General features: G+C 32.4%; 1 long non-coding RNA gene across 1 annotated transcript in view; it reads right to left on the reverse strand.

Moving 5' to 3' along the window:
* Positions 1-534: 534 nt before the first annotated feature.
* The window catches only part of LOC129225802 (uncharacterized), a 229,288-nt gene continuing 209,512 nt past the window's right edge, over positions 535-20,310 (reverse strand). Inside the window, exon 5 of the long non-coding RNA XR_008580750.1 lies at positions 535-846. This is a non-coding gene — a long non-coding RNA (uncharacterized LOC129225802). The remainder of the gene's footprint in view (positions 847-20,310) is intronic.

Raw genomic sequence — 20,310 nt, forward strand, 5'->3', positions numbered from 1 at the left:
TTATTTTAACTGCATTCGTTTTTGCAATGATTTTCCTATACTTAATAAAGATTAAAAAATAAAAAACAAGTTGAACAAAATATAAAATTAAATGCAACTCACTCATAGTGCATATATTACTTAATTTTGGGGTTGAAACATTTTTATTGTTGACAGATTTCTTTTGTGGGCAAAAAGTTTAAAATGTACTTGTAAAAACAACTTTTCTAGACCTTGCAGGGTGGATTGGATTATTCTTCCTCCGAGTCCATAACCTGCCATGACAACGGAGTCGGAGTCAGATTTATTTTTGGGTAAAGGAGTCGAAGTTGGAGTCTAAGGCTCTAAAATTTTTGAAGTCGGAGCCGAAGTTGTTCTTTTTCTTTCTAATTCTGCAGTCTTAGTTTCACCCAACTGAATTTTGCGAATTAGATTGTTGGAAATAATGCAGTTTAATATCTTGATTACTATAGTAATTCTAATTTTATTTTGAACTTTAAAGAACTGCATAGCAATGTTACATAATGTACACTAATGCTTCATAAGCAACTCGCTTACTGTTTTTACGTATAACCAACTGTTGCTAACTTGGTGATATACATCATTTCTTCTTTCTCTAATTTAAGTTCAAAAACTTATCTATTAAATAATAAAGTTCACATGAAAGTTCAAGTCAAACTAAAGAAATAAAGAAATAAAATAAATGAAATTCTTTTTGCTGAAAGTTCGTTCACTTGAAAATTTCACAAGTATTTTGAGTGATGAGCACTCTCCTAAGCCTGGTGAGGTGATATCCGTTTTGTACCTCATGGAGGTGTCGGTAGAGGTTTCAAGAATCACTCCAATAGTTTGTGGCACCTCTTAGCCCTGTAATAAAGTAATAAATTGTAATGACGGTTACGTTGCAAGGCAATCATTTGTTAAACTTATATGATTAGTTTAAAACAGGGATGGCCACCCACGTCCCCCGTGTTACAGTGTGGCACGGCAGAAGATTAACAGTGGCATTAAAGGTTATTAAAAAAATTACTCAGGTATTAACAAAACTTAAAACCGAGAGAATATAATCGTTTTCAAGAAAAGAGTGTCATAGTCTAAAGACCTTTCTCATATTCGAAGTAAACCAATAAAATCTTACTTGTGATCCATTAATATTTGTAACTGTATTGAAACATCCAAAGTGTATTGAATTTTGGAAATTTGTAATTACAAATCTCTTCCAAATTTACATGTACTAGTGTTCGCCCAGTGGTCGAAATTCGACCATATTCATAAATGAATATTTGAGAAAGCTTTATGAATTTAACTAATTCTAACATTTTTATTTCTACTCCTACTCATGTTTACTGCATATCTGGAAGCATACAATTTTTATGTGTACACAAAATAAAAAACAGTAATAGTTTATTTCAATTTCGCTTTTTGTCTGTTAACCGCAAAATAAATGGATGAAAGGGGATATTTCGGTAATGGGGTCGTTTCCGAAATTTTAAAAGTATTTTTTTTTCTGAAAGAGCATGCTTAAAAACAAAGGTTTTAACCATTTTTTAAATATTTTGAAAAAAATTAATATTTTTAACTATTATCTTAATCGATGCGCAGATCGAAATTCATTTTTTACGCTTCTGCACATGGCATCAAAATCGATGACATGCCATTCACTGATGTCATTAGCGCACAGCGCAAATTATCATAACCTGGAAACATGGTTGACAGCAAAGCGTAAAAATTTTGCTCGGCTATGGAGTAGCGCGCCGAAGTACGTCACTTGTAACGTCATAAAGACCACGCTTTATTTCCAAAATCAAACATTTAAAAAAAATAATAAAATCTAACTGTCGGAAAAATAAAAGTTTTTTCAGGCACCACGTTATTTCTTTTGCTTATTCTACCAATTTCATTGACTAAAAGTAGTACTTTTAACTGAAGAAAACAACCCCATCAAGAAATTGGTGTGGTCGTCAAATTCCTGGCTTGAATAATTTTATTTTGGATACCATGTTGTGCTTACCCTATACAAATAGACATTTCCCTACTCTTTGTTTACGTATGCAAAGGAAAAACATTTTTCGGGCTGGCATTGGAAACAAAAAATTTCACGATAATGGATAAAAATCGCCAATCATCCAATTTTAGAATGGAGTGAAGCAGCAAAACTCAGTTTATACGTAAAATTTCTGCGTGAACAATATTACTTACAAAACTTCTACTATTATTGAGTAATTTGCTTTGACATCGTCATTAGAAATATAAATTTCCAAGTATGAAATGAACGAACTCTACTCGTGGCAACATATAAGTGGTCACAAAGTTTCACGCTTCACCATAAACCCTCTTCCCTTTGCCACATGTCATACTGATTTTCATAGACGTTCTTATAAAAAAAAAAAAAAGCTTGATGTCTCATTCTCTCCATTGTATGTTCCTCTTGTCATTTATTTCCTCCGCCTTGTCACGAACGGTTGCAATTTAATGAACCCCACCTTAAAGAGGTACTTGATTCGTAGTCAGTTCCTTGCAAATAGACATTTCTGAACTCCTTCTTTAAGAATGCAAAAGAAACATATTTCTCGCCCTGGCATTGGTGCCAAAATGGATAAAGTTCGCCAATTTCACAATGGATTCGTTTCCAAAAATTTAAAAGTATTTTTTTTCTGAAAGAGCATGCTTAAAAACATAGGATCTAACCATTTTTTAAATAATTTGTTGAAATTTAATATTTAAAAAAAATTACTTAAATTGGTGCTCTTTCATTATTTACGCTTCTGCCGATGACATCACAAATGATGAAATGCCATTCAGTGTTGCCATTCACAGAGCAAAATATTTAATTCGCATCTTTCCTTACGTGTATTAGCAACGATATGGTTGATAGCAAGCATAGAGCGCAATTTTCATTCGCTTCTTGATTATCATAACGTGGAAATGCGATGGAAAGATGCGCCAAAGGGATTCATTTGTGACGTCATCAAGACCACGCCTTGTTTGAAAGATCGGACGTTTTAAAAAACTAATTAAAAAATAAATGTTGGGAAAATAAAAGTATTTTCTGGGTCCATGTTATTATTATTATTATTATTATTATTTTTTTTTTTTTGCTTATTCTATCAATTTCAGAGACAAAAAGTACTACTTTTGACTGAAAAGAACAACCCCATTATAGAAGTCGTTCTGAATGAAATGATGCTGCAAAACTCCCTTAATACGTAAAACTTCTGTACAAATAGTATTCTTTGTAAAAGTATGCATGATCTTGCCGTTAAATTAAAATTTCCTACAGTCAAATGAACGAACTCTACTCACGGCAACATATAATGGAGTCGTTTAAAAAATTTGAAAAGTATTTTTTTTTTCTGAAAGAGCATGCTTAAAAACATAGGATCTAACTATTTTTTAAAAAATTTGTTTAAGTTTAATATTTTTTAAAAATTACTTAACTCGGTGTACTTTTATTGTTTACGCTTCTGAGGAGGACATCACAAATGATGAAATGCCATTCAATGTTGCCATTCACAGAGCAAAATATTTAACTCATATATCTTTACTCATATGTATTGGCAACAATAGGGTTGATAGCAAGCGTAGAGTGCCATTTTAATTCGCTTCTTGATTATCATAACGTGGAAACGTGGTAGAAAGATGCGCCAAAGAGCATCATTTATGACGTCATCAAGACCACGCCTTGTTTGAAAAATCTTACATTTTAAAAAAATTAATTAAAAATAACTCTTGGAAAAATGAAAGTATTTTCTGGGTCCTTGTTTTTTTTTTTTTTTTTTTTTTTTTTTTTTTTTTTTATTCTATCAGTTTTAGTGACAAAAAGTTCTACTTTTGACTGAAGGAAACAACCCCATTAACCATCCACGCGAAATCACTGGACGTCGTAATAATACGCAAATTTTATCAAAAGTTTCACCTTGAGAACTGTTTGTGGGGATAGCAAATGCAGGTATTATTGGGAGCTGGAACTGAAAGCCGTCCCTCATTCCGTAAAATGATGTATTTAAATATTAAAATCGCGAAAACATAATCAAAATGAAAATATTTTAAATGCCCGTAGTTACCCAAAAGCCTTAATAATAAAAACAAATGCAAGTATTTCCTTTCTTTATGCTCAAGCGAGAATTGGCAACTCCACAATATTATCCAGCAATTTCTTCACGCTAACTATGTCGCGTGAAAAAGCAAATAAAAATGAATTTTCACTAACTTTTAATTGCTTCTAGCGCGTTTTCTAGCCATTTTGTCGGATTGGCATTTTCGAACGGTAAACCGGGTAGAACGTGTTTTATAGTATTTTGTACGAGGCTTTCCAACCATACCAAGCTCGAAGCGCTAAAATGCATTTTTTATGTAGAAAGAGCTGTTAAAAAAACCAATTAAAACTTAATGTTTCACGCTTCCATTTCAACAATGGAAAAGAGATAAAATAAAAATTTTAGAGTTTTGCTAACTAAAAAACGCTTATAACTTTTTTTCTAGTGGATTTAGGTTAATGGACCTTGGGCGCCCTTACAATTTCTTCGTTAGGAGTATTTTTTAAAGACCTTTCCAGCCATATCAAATTCGAAAAAATTGGACCATCCGTTCTCGTAGAGAGAGCCATTTAGGACGAAAATGCGTTTTTTTTAATTGATATCTCTGTTAGTTAGCGTTTGATTTCAAAAATTTTTATTGATGATACTAAAACTTGGCAATAGCTACCGAACAAAGAAAGAATGAAGGAAATCGGTTCACAAACAGAGGAGAAATCGGTACCGAAAGAAAACGGCTTGCCTATTAATATATAAAGATTAGGTACCTGGTGTTGTTGAGGGTTTGGTACAAATTTTTGTTAATAAATATTTTCCATATTTAACTGAGATGAAGCGAAACACTTAATAAAATGTCGAGTATATTTTAACACTGGTAGCTAGCTTTTTTCAACAGTAAGAAGTCACATTCATATAAATTGCAGCAATTCAGGAAACGTTTTCACAAAAATATTTGATTTTCGCAGGAAACTGTTGGAAACAGTGAAATTCCGGGTCGTTGCCGGGAAATAATCTATGACGGTTTGGAATTTTCTTACAGTGTCTAGAAGGTGTGATGATGTGCGCAAAATTAATTGAAATGCAGATTTTGCAAATGGTGATGGTCAAATAAAATTCTCTTAGTGCATATAGTATTTTTTTTCTCCTCTCCAGTTAATGAAAATAAAAGAATCGACTTGATAGATTGATCATGTTAGTAATTTCTATTTAATTTGGAAATACATTAATACTGTCATGACTTTTTTTTGAGCAATGGGGGGGGGGGGCCTTCAGTCAAAAGTACTATTTTTAGTCACTGAAATTGATAGAATAAGAATAAAATTAAAATAAAAAATAACATGGAGCAAGAAAAAACTTTCATTTTCCCAACGCTTGATTTTTTTTTTATTTTAATGTTTGATTTTGAAATTAAAGCGTGGTCTTTATGACGTCCCAAATGATGTACTTTGGCGAATTTGTCTACCACGTTTCCACGCTATGATAATCAAGAAGCGAATTAAATATCGCTGGCTATCTCTACGCTTGCTATCAACCGTATCGTTGCTAACACATGTGAGTAAAGAAGCGAATTAAATATTGTGCTCTGTAAATGGCATCAGTGAGCATCATTTCATCGTGTTTTATCGGCAGAAGCGTTAACAATGAAAGAGCAACGACTAAAATATTTTTTTTAATATTAAACTTAGTCAACATTTTTTTTAAAAAATGGGTAGATCCTGTGTTTTTAATCATGCTCTTTCAGAAAAAAAAAATCTTTTAAAGTTTCGGAAACGACCTCATTTGCGAGAATAACAAATGACAAATAAACAAATCGGATGAAAAGATTTCAACAAAGTTATACAATTCTTAAATTTTTATTTTATTAAATATATTCTTCCTATCATGACTGATAATTTTAATGCTGAAAAATATTAGTTTGAAAAAAGACAAAATTTTCAACTTTAAATTCATTTTTTAATTAGACTGAAAAGTTCTAAATAGAGAAATGTTGATGGGAAAATAATCGATAAAATTATGAATAGAAAAGATGGATTAAACATTCTTCAAACTTGATGAAATATTGTAACTTTTTTGCTGTATTTGAAGAGCAAAGCTATTTCATTCTAAAATAGTCGCATTTGAACGAATTGCAATAATTTTTTTTTAATTTGCGTATGAAAAAAAAAGAAAGAAAAATGCTGATCTGATTCAAAATAAATCTATGTTATGCATTAAATTCATTATTTTACTTTTTCAATTTTTTGAATTAGTTTGAATTGGCTTTAAAATTTTAAATGTTTTTCAAATTTAAACCTAAATTGAAATTTAATACACATTATAGAAGGCGACTTTTATAACTTGGGTACAATGAAAGAGTTTAACACATTTAATACAACTCCAAAGAAATAACGGGAGAGGATTACCAATACAAACTAAAACTCAGATCCAGCTTTTTACTACACAGAAATTCTCAACGGATAAAAAATAAGGTTTCCAGACTCCTTCGAGAATAGCCACCACCACCACCATAGAAGATATAAAAAAAAATAAATAGAGGAAAAAAAGTCTATATCTAAGTTTAGGTCACTGGTAGACGAAAGAAGGAGAAAAATAAGAAAAAGGAGACAGAAAAGAACTGAGGAAAGCAGACTATTCCAGTAGGTCAAGGCCGGGTCTTAGGGAAAAAAAAAGGTCAAGATGCAAGGTCAATAGCACGAAAAGAAAACGAAAGTAGGAAAGAGAAGGAATGGGGGATAGTAAGAAAGAATGATATGGGACATGATGTCGTGGGAAGAAAGAGGTCTGGTCGACTGTCCAGTGGGAACACGTGTTTGGTATTGATGGTCACTCCGGAAAAGCCTGCTGCGCAGATATATAATGCCGAGGAACGATTCGGCAAGTGCTTTACTGAATAGCTCCGGAATTAGCTTCTTAGAAGGGAGAGCTTTTGGCGAATTTCTCTGTCAGAGGAAAGTATTTTTGGGGCCTCAGAGGATATAATGGAGAAAGTGCGGGTATATATAGGGAATTTTTTTTATTTTGGTGGAAGAGAAATACGACCGGAGTCAAGCTGATGCGAAAGCGTTATGGGGTTTTAATCGCTTGATACAGCAAATGAAAGCTAACGATTGCGTATTTAAGGGGGTAGTCCGAAGTCCAGGGGTGCCCACAGGGAGGAATTATGGCGCAAGTTGCGCCATCCAAATTTTTTATGGTGATTTAAAATTTTTTTTATTTATTTATTTAAATGTATTTATTGATTTATTTTTGATTTAAATTATTTGTTTTGTCGTGTTGATATTTTGTGTCATTTATTTATTTAGTTTGTGTGTCTATGTATGTCATTGGCGTAGCACAGAGCTTTTCTAATATAATAATAATAATAATAATAATAATAATAATAACAATAATAATAATAATAAATGAACAAAGAAACAAATAAAAAATATTTTAAAGAAATAAATAAAAAATATTTAAAAAAATATATTTATATAAATAAAAATAGAGCTAAAAATAAAAAGGGGATAGAAGGTTGAGAAAAGGGAGGGGATTTGTGCCATTGAAATCGGGGGAGCTGAGCACCCGTGGCGTAGTCAAATGGGACTTAGTACCTCCCAAAATAAATTTTAAAGCAGGCGAACACCCTATTTTTCCAAAAAAGTCGGTTTTGAGATATTAATGATAAATTTAAAAAGACCCAATGTTTCTTCTTTCTAAAGCCGCATTTTTTAATTTTTTTTTTAAATTATTGAGAAAACTAGAAAAACAAAGTACTCTAATGCACTGCTTATGATTGAAATTTATTTTTTCTTTCTTGATTTTCCCATAATCACGTGTTTTAAGTTTTCCTTTACGCCAATAGCTCTAGGGAAAAAACTATTAACTCTATGCATTTGAAACTTTGCAAAAATGGTAATTGAACATATTATTATAATATAAACTTCTAAACGATAATACACGTGCAATATATGGTTTTTAGTCGGCAAAAAATACGTTTTGGGGGGAAAATTGAACAAAATGACCCATAAAACCTGTATTTATTTAATTGTTTCCAAATTGGAGGATCATATCAATCTTAGGTATGCAACAAATAGATAGATACAAAAAGTTCTTAAAATTATGAAAAAGTGGATCCACTGGAAGAGTTAATTAAATGGTAGTTGTTTGCTAAAGCAAAAATTGTTTTTTTTACTAAAGAATAGCCCTTTAGAATTTTTTTTCAACAAATAAATAGTCAGAATGTGTTATTTAGGTCATATTTGAAAATCGTCTAAGGTTTCAGAAAGGAGCAATGAATATTGAAGAAAAAAAAATAGTTTGGATGTTCGCCCTACCTTAAACTAACATTGTGAATCATAAGTAATATTTTATAAATTTAAATTTGGAGGGTTCTCGTGATATTTGATTAAACCTCTCTCGAAATAAATTCCTATGTACGCTCCTGAGAGCTAATGTGAGGCAAATTACAATTCAATAGTAGTTTTCGAAACTAAAAATGCAAAATAAATAAACCTTATGGCTGTAAATGTAGATATCTTGAAGAAAAAAAAAAGGGGGGGGGCTGGAAATTCACCTATCACAGTCGCTACAAACAGATATGAGTTGCAATAACTTTCCTTGTTTTGTTTAAACCATTTAGAGGACCATTTTGAAACTCGTTGACTGTCTCAAGTTGTTAGCCTACCTAAGAATTGCAATAAAAATGCTGAAAAATCGCATTTGCGAAAATTTTGGAATTGGAGATACATACTTTTTGCAGCTACACGCTTCAAATATGTCTTACCACTGTCATTTATGCGTTGAAATGGACTAAACCAAATAACGTCCACCAGAGTTTGACAAAATGGGAACACATGCAAAGTGCATGAATAACATGGTATCTAATGTAGTTTGTTTTCATGCAATCCTTTAAAAAAATTAATTAATTAGAAAATATTTCATGGTTCCCCCAACCCCTCTCCATAATTTTTGAGAAACAAATATGCACAAATTTTATTCTTTCCTCTAGAATAACGCAAAATATTCCAACTTTGAGCTCTCTTAAAATTATAAAGAAGATTATTAGGTTTCTAATGAAGGCAGCAAGCAATTTAGAGCAGAAAGACTAGATTAACAGGGAAAATTTCAAGAACATAATGTAGTAATTGTTTAGCAAAGACCTCAAAATCGCCTCCAATGTGTTAGTAAAAGGAAGTTTTTCTCCAATACGGTCCGCAAATTAACTGAAACTGTACCAGAATACCCTAAATTAAATTACGAGATTCATACCACAATAAAAACAGGAAAGCAAATTGATGATGAACAGCGAAACAAATTGTTCTATCTTTGCCAATACTCTGTGTATAAAAGGTTTCATTTGATTTTTTGTGCTTATTAGAGGGATCATGCATGCATGTTCGCCATATTTGAAATGTCACATCATATCTCGAATTGGAGTAAAATGAAGTACAAAAATTTAATCATATCATAATAAAGAAAATATGCACGTTCCAAGTTTCAAATATTTTTTTTTTTTCCTCTTTCAAGATTTAAAATTTTCTTTTGACTATTGAAAAACACCATTATTATAATTTCAATCATTTTATAACTGACAAAAAACTGCGTGAGATGAAATTTGTTAGAAAACTGATTTAAAGTGCAATATAAATTCCTATAAAATATTTTCGAAAAACACATCAGTTTTAGAAAACAAAATAGAATTTATTCATCGAAAATCCGTCGAGGAAAACGTGTTTTACAGGCTTAATTCTACGACCTAATTATTACCAAAATTCCAATGTTCTCAAAGTTTACTTTTCATTGATTTTCGAATTTCCTGTTAATTCTAAAAAGAAAGTTAAAACTTTAAATTTCGCGAAATACTCTAAAATTAAATGGAATCGAAACTCAATTGAATTTCTGTAAATAAACAGAGTAGAAACTTTTTTTCCCGAGGATCAGAGGCAAAAGAAGAAAAGCTTTTTGATAGAATTACCGGCCTTCAGAGCTTTTCTCTACCAAAAAGCGCCTTTTTACTAATATTGTTTTAGTTTTTACAGCCACTTCAACTTCAACTCTATATGGTGCACACGTGCGTGTGCTTCGAGAGCAGCAAATAGGGGAGGGAAAAAAATAAATGAAAGGGAATTTTCTAGTTTCTTTTTGACGGATGCATTCCACCAGGCTGATTGTAAAAGAGAAGGAGACAAATTTTAAACTTTTCAATCCGCGAAATTGCGTTTCAGTAAAAGGAAGAAAATAACCTAACCAACAAATAGTTACTTTTAAAAGAAGAGTGAAAGGGGAAGCAGGTAACGAACTCCGAAGCCTTGGGGAATTTAAGAACTGGAATTTACTTACGCTGATCGCCTTCGTAGGCCATGTACTGCTCGGTTGGATAAAGAGCGTAGACATTTCCTGGAGAAACTCTGGGATATCACATTAGGGGTTGCGCGAGAGTTGTTTTCTTTCTCTATACCCGAGATTTTTAAAAGTTAATGCCTTGCTGAAATAAAGAAATACGAATCTGGCAGATGGAAATCTAAATGGCTTTTTGAGATATCCTAATTCGGTGAAATGAGAAAGTGGTGCTTCGAAAAAGAAGTATGTATTGAAACCCCAACGGCTTACGTGCATAGATAAAACGGGTCGCGTTCTATTCACGCTGTTTTGGATGGCAGCTACGTAAAGAAACAGGATTTGTACCTACTGTTGTAACTCCAGTTAAGTCTTAACTCTTCTTGATGTGTTGTCACTCCATTTAAGTTACTCTTCTCAGCTTCGTTTCCAATTTTATGTTGTACAAATCTGGCAACAGATACGAAATGTTGTTACGCATACGTACTTATATTGAGAAACTACGATGTGTACGTTTCATTATAAGTTATACGATATTCATGTTTTTGTATGTACAGAAGAAAATCGATCAATACAAAAGAAACAAATCTAGAGTCTCAAAAAGTTATATTATTAAGAGCTGTAGATGAAATGAGCTTAAAACTCCAACACACGTAGGGATCACGCAAAAAGTGACTTTTCATTCAATTTATGTGATTTTATATTAATCTGAAAATTGCAGCAAGAGTTTTACTTTTTAATTTTTGCACAGATAGCGACGGTCGAGTACTGCTACGACTAACTTAATTTAAACCTTTCAGTTAACTTCCATAAATACTAGTTTTGGTGGTTAGTATAGTCTTATTAAAAGAAAGTTTTAACCTGGAAAGAGAGTATAAAGGCGAAACCAAATTTTAAAGCAAGTGTTTGTTTGCTTTTTTTTTTCGTAAGTACGAGCATAATAATCAAACATTACGCCGGAAACATTTTTTTTTATTTGATCAAATCTTAGAGCATCAAAAAAACTCAGTCTATCCTCAAATGTGTTATCTCTACAGAAGTAAATTGCTCATTGCTCAGTAAATATTTACTCCGTTCAATTTTAGTTTTTGAAGATAAAACAGAATTTCAAAATGCTGTAAATATTACGCATTACACAAAAAAAGTATAAATGGAAAATTACTTTTAAATAAAATAAAAACCGTCTTCAAAAAATACCCAGGAAATTAAAAAGCAAAAAATAATTGATTACACTTACATTCTATTTCCTACCGAAACATAGAAATGAAATTTATTTTACAATTCCAGTACAAAAATCAACTAAACTAAACACCGAATTATAAAATAAACAGATTTAAATTACTATACGATGAACTATTTTAAATACCTAACTATTTATATACGATCTCTTAATTTTTAATAACCTTTTGAAGTCGGGACCTCCTATAAACTACTACCTAACGTAACTGAGTAGGTTTAGTTTTAAAGACTAATTTCGCGTATTGTTAAATAAGTGTTTAATTCAGGATTCGGTGGGTTGTCAGTTACGTTATGTAGTGGTTTATAGGAGGCCCCAACTTCAAAAGGTTATTAAAAATTAATGGATCGTATATAATTAGTTAGGTATTTAAAATAATTCATTGTATAGTAATTTAAATCAGTGTTTATTTTATAATTCGGTGTTTAGTTTAGTTGATTTTTGTACTGGAATTGTAAAATAAATTTCATTTCTATGTTTGGGTAGGAAATAGAATGGAAGTGTAATTAGTTATTTTTTGCTTTTTAGTTCCTGGGTATTTTTTGAAGGCGGTTTTTTTTTTATTTAAAAGTAATTTATTTTTTGCTTTTTAGTGGTGTAAATAACACGGCGAGCGTCTCGGAGACTTCCGACGACTGTGAAGAAAGGCTTTTTCAAATGCGTAACTATGTACAAAAGAATTGTCTTCATCATATGTTCAACTTTATAAAAGTTTGCTTTCCGAAACTAAATGCACGAGTCACTAAAAAAAAAAAAAAAAAAAAAAAAAAAAAACGAAATCACTTTAAGTTTAAATTTGTAAAATTGTAAATTTTAAAATTGTAATATTGTAATTTGTAATTTATACTTCGCAATTAGTGTTATGTAACTCGTGATAAAAGTCGCATGTTTCTTCACATGACCCCACTATAGATGAAGATTAAAAATTCCACTAGAATGAATTTTATGTTTGCTTCAGAGAATCCTTAATTCAAAATTTTCATTACCATTACTTTTAATAATATATAGTTTTAGTACTTTCCTTAACTATATGTAAAGAAAGTATAAACCTTTGTTTTATGGCCTTTGTTTATCAATGGGTTTTATATTTAATCGTTTGTGAGGGAAATTGCATGAAAGTTATTGTTTTACCCTTAACTTTTCCCTAAAGAACAAATGGGATAAATCAAAGATTTGGAACCTAAGTTAGACCACCCCTAAATAAAACCACCACTAATTTTTAAAAAAGCATAAAAACCGGTTCACTAAGTGAGATGATATACAAAGTTAATAAAGTACAAATCGATTTAAATATGAGTATGATATTTGAAGAGGTCCCTCAATTTCATGAAACCCGAACTGGATTCCTATCAGACCGCTGGGGAAGTATACCGTTTCAAACATTTAAAAAAAAAAAAAAAATCCTTATCGGTACAGGCAGGGGCGTGCACAGAAATTTTGGAGCCCATCACAAATGACTTTTCCGGGCCCCTCTCCATATTGTTTACCCCTATATTTCACCGTTAGTTACAAAAATATTGGGCCCCTCCAGGCTCGGGCCCGGGCCAACAGGTGTCCCTCCCCCTCCCTGTGCACGCACCTGGGTACAGGTGTCTTCGCGTATTTATGGAACATTTTACAAAGAAAAACAAATCCGACGAGTTCAGAACCTCCTCCTTCTTTTGAAGCCTGCTAATTAATATAATCCTAATTTCAAATTGAACTGGCGGCATTGTGAAATAGTAAATCCAGAATATTGGTCAAACTTCAGAAATCATACACAGTTATAATGTATATTATTAAAGAATATAAATTAAATCGTGGGAGAGGGGTGTTCTGTATTCAATTCCCCTCAATTGAACACTAAATATATTTAAAAATTGGAATATTAAGTAAAGAACTTTATATTTTAGTGCCTAAATAATGTTATTTATTAGTAAATAAAATATTAAGGTAATTGATTCAACTATAAAAGTAGCAAAATATATTGTGTTCAGAAAATTAATCATCCATGTGCCGCGAGAATTAAATATCGTTCAAGAGAAAAACCTTAGGTGTGAAAATACACCGATCGCAGCAACACCACGTGACCATGACGTATAAAATTTAAAGTTTCTTGTATTTCTCTGAGACCCCGTATCAGATCCAGACCAAATTACAATGGGACCATCTGGGAAGTATAACCTTCCAAACAAAAAAAAAAAAAATTCAAATCGGTCCAGTATTGTTGGAATAATTCGAAAACACACATAAAAAGCCGCAATACGAAATCATAACCTCCTTTTTTGAAGTCGGTTAAAAAGAAAAGAAAGCGAAACGTAGTACATTGACAGCTAGAGTACATTGAAAAGAAGAATAGTGAAATACGTACCTACTCAATTGGAGATATAGTATTTCATCGCTGTGCTGTTCGTTATGCTATTATCCTCTAATATGTTGTATTACTTTACTATAGAGTTTTAGAATTTTTTACTAAGATTATTTATAATGGTTAGGGACTTAATTTTTTACATTTCTATCGAAATAATTTTGTAAAAATTAAAGTATAGATGTACGTATTATTTAATAGGCTTTCAATTAAGTAACTTGTTTTCCACAACAAATTTTTATTATAAGTTTTTTTTTTTTTTAATGCTTTCATCAGAGCTTAGATTGAAAGTCTATTCCTATACTTGAAAAATAAATGTATTTAAGTTGGTGAACTCACGCACGTTTGTTTTATAACAATTTATGAAGAAACGAGAACTCGCAGTCGAACTCGCTTAAAACGAGCACGAAAGGACCACGATATTTGCTCGTTATAACAGGGTGCTCGTAAAGAATAGTTTTGCGAAAAAAAAATTCATAAAAACTCATACATATTTGGTTTACATGAAATACACCGCCAGCTCAGTCATTTCCAGCCGAGGACTGCACTTTCGTGCTCGGCTGGAAATGACTGAACTGGCGGTGTATTTCATGTCCTGCTAATGGGCTGTAACTTACTGAATATACCATGCCTTACCTTCAATCTTCGAATTGAACCGAACCATTGCTTCGGTCACTCGTCTGGTCTGTGCTAATTCTATATTAACTACGAGTTTGTTTCCAGCTCAGTCACTTTCCTATGTCAGGAAGCACGAAACTGCAGTCCTCGGCTGGAAATGACTGAGCTGGCGGTGTATTTCATGTATTTCTGCTTTACCCCTGGCTAATGGGCGGTAATTTACTGAATGTATTTGGTTTGGTTGTTTTTTTTTTTTTTCATTATCTCGGAACAGTTCTGAAGAAGTTGATTAATTTGCTTTGAACTAGTCTTAATGTCTCTTTCTTGTGTCATTGTTTTTGGAGGGACAGTCATAGCAAAATAAACATCGTTATTTACACAACTGATTTCGAAAACAGATGTTCTGCACATTAAAAACAACTGAATTTGTTGAAGGTAGTTGAGCTTCAAATCTTACACATTCGTCGTTATCATTAAAGGTTTCTTCTTTTTTTCTGGTTTGTTTGTTTTTCACTTGCATTTGCTTAAATTTGAGTTTCAGTATCCTCGTAATTATATCGATAACATTAGTTTCAATAAGTCATTTATAGTCAATGTACAGTTCTCAAATGCTTCTCTACAACACGAATTTCGAAAAAAAAAAATGGGTCGCACTCACTTGTTCTCAGGATTTATGACTCATCACTAACCTTAGGTTAACTTTGGAATGCCAAAGGATTTTTTCCAAAAATGGATAAGCTGTACTGGAAGTTAATTGAAATTTTATGAATTATAAAAATATTGCTCGCTTTAAGCAGGGTTTGCTCGTTAAAAGCGAATTGTGCTCCATTATGCTCCAATAGATGTAACATTATACCAACCAAATCGTCTGATTTTCTCTCTAAATCCAGGTTCTCGTTAAATCAGGGTTCGTTATATGCGAGTTCGATTATAATGATATGTAATCAATTTATGTGAAACATGCAATCAATAAGAACTAATATTGAATTAAAATTATATGCAACTTACACATGGCTTCTTTCCCAAAATTTTAACCAATAAATGCAAGAGAGCATGGTGACCATTAAAGTCAAGTTGAAAAGCTATAGATAAAGTTATACTTTCCCCCCAATTTCACAGAACTACCTTTACTTTTTCTGCAAACGGCGTACGCCAATTTAATATTTTAAAGGAATAAGGAAAAAGAAATCAACCTCTCTCGTAAAACGTTGATGTCTGTGATCTGGGTGACTGATAACCAAAATGGCTGATTTTATTACATAACGTTTCCCTCCCCCTTACATCACTTTTTCTTTTCTTTTAACTTGTTTTTTTTTTTTTCATTGCGTACGAGGAGCGCAATTTCTACGCAATGACTGGCGGTTGAAACAAACAATGAAGGGAGATAACTAGATGTAATTCTGAAAGCAATTTTCTTGAATCGCTCTTGTCTTCAATTTCTGCGGGGTTGATGTGTTGCGTTAAGTCAACAGCTGGGGGACTGTCTACATAAAGCGAGGTTTTTTCTGGTATTGTCCAGGATAAGGATTTTTTTTCGAGTAAATTTTAATACAGGACCGTCATTTTTCGTGAATCATCAATGCCACAGCTCAGATGATTCACGAAATCAGCACCGCGTAAAATCGCGCGTTAATAAACTGACAATATTGCATTGTTACCCCCAGGGTCTTCTGTACTGTCTGACCACGGATTGTATGAAAAGACAAACATCCGTTTTACAGCCGGAAATGGACGAATCTATTATTTTTTGCGATGCTAGCTTTTGCAGAAGCAGAGTCTCATTAAAATTTTTACTTTCACCCCTCATTCAGATAGATTCGTCTTATCTGGACATTTGAAAATTCCATACAATCCGTGGTCGGACAATACCTACCACTTAATGGTTTACCAGTTCAAAAGGGCTCTGGGGACAGTTCCGCCATTTGCCTCCATATAGAAACAGTTGAAGAATTACAGAACAATGTGGAATATCAACAGAATAAAAATTATGCAAAACTCAATGACCAATTTACATTGACATAGCTTTCTAGCAATATGTCCATTAACACAATTTAATACGCTGACAGTGTTGAACCACAGAAGGAATGTAAACATTTGTACACTTATATAGAGACAAATCCTGATTTCTTCATTCAACCTACGAGTCTTGGCCTAGTAACCCATTTGTCAAGGGGCCCCCAAAAAATCTAGATCATTTAGAAAAATACTGCAAAACTTTACTTTAATGTAAAGTTGCAATTCTTGTAGATTGTATTTCGTTTAGGTAGGCATTCTCAGACTACTCTAGTTTGTAGTATGTGCAACTACATAAAAGGTGTGAAGTTGCAACTCTTGTATAGTGGATTTCGCTTAGGTAGGTTACACCCTCAGTCTACCCAAGTCTGTAGCATATGCAATCGCATAAAAGGTGTAAAGTTGCAATCCTTGTAGGTTGTACTGTTCAAGAAGAAACAATACACAAGTCACTGACCTGCTGTCCTAAAATTTTTTAATCAGGCTCTGCATACATATATTCTGTAGTGCATTTATCTTCTCAACTTTCTTATTGTTACTAAGATTACCTTCTAAAACAGTTTAAGATCAGTCAATCAAAAAAAAGGTTTATTTATTATATTGAATTCCCGCAAAAAGCACGAGTTTTACATAGTTTCCCCAAAACAGTCCCCTTTTGGGCACGTTTACAACGGAACTGCAATGGTAACACCAGATTACATTACAACGTATCATTGACCAATACCACATTTGAAGTAACCCACTTTTTACCTGGTAGAAAAAGTCGATAGGTCTTTTTTCAACTGTCTGCTTTTTCCCCATTTTACGAAGAATTCTATTGTCGTGGTATGAAAATACTTCAACTGAATCTACTTTTCAGTCAATGTAAACGGGATCATGAAGCAGCAGTCCCTAATCATCTCCAGTGGAGTAAGAGCAACGGTCTCTAAAATTATCCATAGAGAAAAGTACAACACTGGTTACACATCATCATCACAATAAGACTAGCACTCCCAACAAATCTCATAAGTAGAAGGATAGAAGTTCCTTAAAAAATCCCTGCATAATAAAAACAACATTAGTTAAATAGGTTCTTTGAAATTGAGACTCTCCACTTAGTACCCTAGCTTTCAGCTTCACTTCACGAAGTGAGATGGACCTAGTTTATTTACCCTAACTCTAGTGATAAATTTAATTTGCCGGCCACATTGAAGGCAATCTCAGCATTAATAAGAAGTTCCCTACTTCCAGCTCTGTTATGGCTACTCCTGACTGATGATTCCAAACGAAGATGAAACACCAATCTCGAGCGAGTGACCAAGTGTTTGGTATTTGCTTGTATTTTGCACTTGTCCCTAGTTTTTATTTAAATACTATCGCAGATAGCAAAAAATCTCAATAAAAATTATAAATGACCTCTCAGGAAAGAAATAACGCGTTTATCTACGAATAGCAAGTGTCTCTTTTAAATTTATTTCTTTTATTTATTTATTGCATTATTTTGTGTCAGTGAGCATTTATTCATCTTTATAAGTCATTGCTTGGTCTTATTAAGTTTAGTTCCTATTCTCCCTCTCCCTCCCCTTACATTTCAAGCCACCACATTCTCTTCTCTCTTTCTTTTTGAACAATTTTTCGCTAAATACAAAACAGTTCAAAAAACCTTAACATTTGCGAATGCGAGGGAATTTAAGGAAAAATTCGAAGCTAAACTTTGAACAAACACTGAGATAAACAGGTTTTGATGTAGGAATCGGGAAATAAAATGGATTTTTTTTCAAAGGTACATTTTGAACGGTTAATAAAAAAATTTTGAAAAAAAAATAGAACCAACTTCAAAATTGCTCTAAAAAGTGAAAAATAATTTTATTCTTTAAACACCATCGATAATGCTTTTAAACATAATTTTTGAAGTTGGCGCAAAAACAAAACGTAAAACCCAGTGTAACCATGCTTCGTTCATATTTCTTTTCAGAAAACCATCCAAAATTACGAATGAAAGATTTATATCGTTATTCAAATATGCTGTCATCAATGCATAATGTATGTGATAGTGAAGAAACTGGAACTGGTTAAATTTATAGCTATAGCTGAGTTACGGCTGTGAATGATTTTATCTATCGTTTTTGCGCCAACTTCAAAAATTATGTTTAAAAGCATTATCGATGGTGATTAAAGAACAAAATTATTTTTCACTTTTTAGAGCAATTTTGAAGATGATTCTATTTTTTTTCAAAATTTTTTTATTTCATTCTTTTTAGTGTAAATGTAGGTATTTCAGAAATAGTAAAAAGTTACCATCACGAAACTTCGCCTTATTTTTTTCATAAAAATGCTCCATACTAAAAAAAAAAAAAATATATATATAAACACGCATTAAACTTTAGGCGATTGCACTAAAAACTTTTCTTTGTTCCTCTCTGGAATTCATGTGTAGTTAATTTAATTATAACCATTTAAGTATTACGTTTTCCCTAACTAGTTTCCATTTCACAGCATACAAGTTGCTTGTTATGCAATCCTGTATTTTCTTACTTATCCCTGATCATTTGTTATTGGCGTTGATGATAACGATAAAAATACTACTGTGTGTAGTTGAGGCAAAGCAAATGGTAGCATTGTGAAGGCTAAGCAGATCCTAATCACTGAATCACCTCGCTTCCAGGTTAGGTTTACCCCCACTATGGAGCAATAGCACTGAAGAAGGGAAGATTTCGATAATTCACATATAGGCTTACTATAAATCAGCAGGGTTACCAAAATCAAATTATTTATGCCAAAAATGAGACGACAACGCCAGATTCCCGATTATCGAAATATCCCCCTGAAGAAACTTGATGCTTGCTTCAGAGAAGCCTTCATTCAAAATTATCACTACAATTACTATTAATGTTACTGTCGTATGGCACCAAACTTTCATAACAATGGGTTTTATATTTAATCATTTAATACTGAAATTGCATGAAATTTGTTGTTTTTTGCCCCTAATTTTTTTTCTAAAGGACAAATATGGTCAAGCAAAGTAATGGGACCTAAGTTGAGCCATCCCCTATCTATTAAAAAAGAATCATCAAAATCGGTTCACTAGGTGAAACGCTGTGAGTGGACAAACAAAAAAAAAACATACATACGGTATGAACTGATAACCGCCTTCTTTTTGAAGTCGGTTGACAACAAATAAATAAAGAAATAAATAAAACTTCAGATTAAATTCTATTTAAAATTTGATGCAAATATAAATCCATGTACTAAAAGTCGAGTTTGCTATTGAAAAATCTCGATTAGGAAGAGCTTTAGATGCTAACTGAGCAAAAAATGTTTTTTGAGTTAGTTATTTTCACGTTATGTTTACAGCAGGTCTGTAAGCAAAGCGCTAGTGCCTCCACGATACTTTGAAGAACATATCATTTTTGATCTAAAAGGCGGATTTGTTTCAAACAAATTTCATGTAAAAGAACTCTTGACATAGAATGTGTGAATAAGAACATTACCTAAGATTTTAACATTTAATTCTACACAGCCTTGGCATAATTTCTATTATTATCTTGTTGCAAATTGAAATTGTACTTGGATTTCTGGCATCAAATTTGGCAAGGCATCGCTATATCGTTACAAAATCCTAAATGGTCACTATCTAGTAGTATCTAGGTAATTGCTGACTGGAAAGACTTTCATAGATATTTATAATAGAAAAGGTCACCTAAGTTTCAACACGGCATGAAGAAACTTCGTCAGATGTCGCCAATATCGTTATACTCTTAGTGGATTTAGAATCTCATTTTTGGCTC

The sequence above is a fragment of the Uloborus diversus genome, chromosome 7 (genome assembly GCF_026930045.1).
Source record: "Uloborus diversus isolate 005 chromosome 7, Udiv.v.3.1, whole genome shotgun sequence".
Classification (NCBI taxonomy): domain Eukaryota; kingdom Metazoa; phylum Arthropoda; class Arachnida; order Araneae; family Uloboridae; genus Uloborus; species Uloborus diversus.